Source organism: Sapajus apella, unplaced genomic scaffold (genome assembly GCF_009761245.1).
Source record: "Sapajus apella isolate SASKATOON/1434 unplaced genomic scaffold, GSC_monkey_1.0 scaffold4, whole genome shotgun sequence".
NCBI classification, from domain to species: Eukaryota; Metazoa; Chordata; class Mammalia; order Primates; family Cebidae; genus Sapajus; species Sapajus apella.
The window spans coordinates 21,252-24,195 of record NW_022436944.1 but is presented as its reverse complement, the minus strand read 5'-3'; the positions used below and the strand labels follow the sequence as shown (position 1 = coordinate 24,195).

General features: G+C 49.2%; 1 non-coding gene across 1 annotated transcript; it reads left to right on the top strand.

The window, feature by feature from the left end:
* The first annotated feature begins 386 nt into the window (after positions 1–386).
* Positions 387–527, top strand: LOC116545114. The gene has a single exon (XR_004266196.1). It is a non-coding gene; the product is annotated as a U4 spliceosomal RNA (small nuclear RNA).
* Positions 528–2,944: the final 2,417 nt, after the last annotated feature.

The window sequence follows — 2,944 nt, the reverse complement described above, 5'->3', positions numbered from 1 at the left end:
AAAATACAAAAAATTAGCTGGGCATGGTGGCGCGTGCCTGTAATCCCAGCTACTCAGGAGGCTGAGGCAGGAGAATTGCCTGAACCCAGGAGGCGGAGGTTGCGGTGAGCCGAGATCCCGCCATTGCACTCCAGCTTGGGTAACATGAGTGAAACTCCGTCTCAAAAAAAAAAAAAAAAAAAAAAGAGACAACACTGTTCTTAATAACCTATATAAACAAACATTAAGTAATCCTATTTGTACGTTAATGTGCTGGGGTCACAGGTGTGATTACTTAATCCCAGCACGCTGGGAGACCGAGGAGGGCAGATCACTTGAGGCCAGGAGTTGAACAGCAGCATGGCCAGCATGGTGAAACCCAATCTCTAGTAAAAATACAAAAATATAGCCTTGCCCAGTGGCAGTATTGTAGTCAATGAGGTTTATCCAAGGCGCAATTATTGCTAATTGAAGACTTTTCCCAATACCCTGCCCTGATGACTGGAAATATAGTCAGCATTGGCAATTTTTGGCAGTCTCTATGGGGATGGAATAAAATAAATAAAAAAAATAAAATGAAATAGAAATACAAAAAAAATTAGCCGGGCGTGGTGGTGCACACCTGTAATCCCAGCTACTTGGGAGGTTGAGGCAGGAGAATCCTTAAACCCAAGAAGCAGAGGTTGTAGGGAGCTGAGATCATGTCATTGTGACTAGAGTAAAACTCTGTCTCAAATTTTTTTTTTTCTTTGAAACAGGTGCATCCCTCCTCTTGCTTTCTGAGCACTCCTTGCTCTGTCACTTAGCAGTGGCTAATAAACTCTCTTAATGTCACTAGACTCTGTGACTCACCATAAATTCCATTTCGTGTGAGATCCAAAATCCTGTTGTTGGGGTCTGGGACAGGACCCCTTTGCTGGTGACAAAACTATACTAATTCTTTTGTTTTCTTTTTTTTTGAGACAGAGTCTTGCTCTGTTGCCCAGGATGGAGGGAAATGGTGTGATCTCGAATCACTGCATCCTGTGCCTCCCAGGTTCAAGTGATTCTCCTGCCTCAGCCTCCCAAGTAGCTTGGGATTACCAGCACCTGCCACCACGCCTGGCTAATTTTTGAATTTCTAGTAAAGACAGGGTTTTCCAATGTTGGCCAGGCCAGTCTCGAACTCCTGACCTCAGGTGATCCACATGCCTCGGCTGCCTAAAGTACTGGGCTTACAGGCGTGAGCTACCTTGCCTGGCCGGCTTGTAGCCTTGGTGATTGCTTGGATATGGAGGGTGAAGGAGGAAGGGTGTCATGCAGATATCACTCTTGGATTGCCACCTGGGATATTAGGCGCAAGGCTCTATTGTTGGTTCGAACCCTGAGAGCGCAAGCAAACAGCTCAAGGTGGTGTGGAGCAACATGCTGTTTTCATGAGCGCCTGGTTGCAGACTGGCTGAGGCCTAAAACGGTGTCAGCCCCAAGTGAGGGCAAGGTGGGGTTTTTATAGTCTTCTGTAAATGGGAAGTGTCCCAGTCTGATGTAAGTGCTACGTGGGACGTAGACGGCCTCTCTCTTGATCTTCAGTGGGTACTTGTCTTCCAGCCTGCCCTTTTCTGGCTTCTGCTCTCTTGCTGACCCACGCTGCTGGTGCAAGTGGTCTTGTACCTTGGGACCGAGCCTGAGAAGGGAGGAGTTATCCCCCAAGCTTTCAGGCCCCCGGGAGAACCTTTCATTAGGGAGAGTAGGCTAGCTGATTGTTGTTTGTTAGGCACAACTTGGTTTTGTGGGTTAGGTGGGGTGCCTGAAGCCGAAAGCTTGACTCCTCGTACCGGCCAGACCCCACGTGGCCGTTCCTGTGACTGCCAGGCTTTGAGAGACAGCTTTATCTGGCGTCTGTCCTGCACATGTTTACGATGCCTTCTCTGTGTTGGCAGATCTGGGGGTCCACCAGATAGGATCCCGTGAAGAGATCTCAAAGGTCTTTAGTCCACTGTGTTTAGTACATCATTTCCACAATCAAAAATGAATAAAATATAGAGGCATATTTAGTGATAAGATTGATGGTACACCTGTGCTAGGCAGTGTTTTAGTTCCTTGAGACACCAAGGAGTTGAGACAATCCTTTGCCTTAGAGTTTTGCATCTGTAAGTCCTGCTATCGAGAGCTGTGTGCGTTACAATGTCCGATTTCGTCAGGTGGGATCGGGGCTGTCTGTAAGCTTAGGTGAGGGGAGGCTGGTGTCCAGCAAGTATCCAGTATCCCCTCAACATCCCAGTTCTTCTCCACCAATCTTCCAATTCTAGGTCTCATGCGGAGGCCCTCAGAGCGACTTAAGAGGGGGAGTAGCCAGCGTGCTCTGTGGCTAGCTTGTTTGGGAGTGTACATTGTAAATCCTCTACCGACAAAATGTTGGAAATAAGTAGTGTTTCAGCTTGAGTTTCTCATAAATGGCTTGCAGTCGTTTAAACCAGAGCATGCATACAACAGGCCAACATGAGGGTCCCTCTACCACCCTTTCTCCCAGTGGCCTAGGTGGGCATCTACACAAAATAATGTGTGCAGCCTCACTGTGTGAATGTCCAGTGCTTTGTGCTTGGAGCGTCATGAGGGAAGGGCCCCTGACTTGGAAGGTTGCCGAGCTGCCACGGAGGGAAGGAGGGGAGTGCGGTGCTGCTGGGTCTATATCTCACCCTGTGACAGGAGGCACGAGATAGCCTTGGTCTTATGAAGACCTTGGGTGTCCCAGCTCACTTCAGCCCTGAGCAGCCTGATGCAGGCGCAGGGCCCTGGTTCTGGAGGTGAGACTGTAGCCTGGGCTTCCGCTGCATGGCTGGCACAGTGGGCATTCAGGTGCCTATTTGGGGATTGCTATGGAGTCCTGTGCCAGATGCAGTGGTGCACAGCTGGGAGCCAAGGGTCCCTGCTTCTGCTGGAGAATCTGGGCAGATGTAAAGGGTTAAGGTTAGTGGTAGGGTTAGGG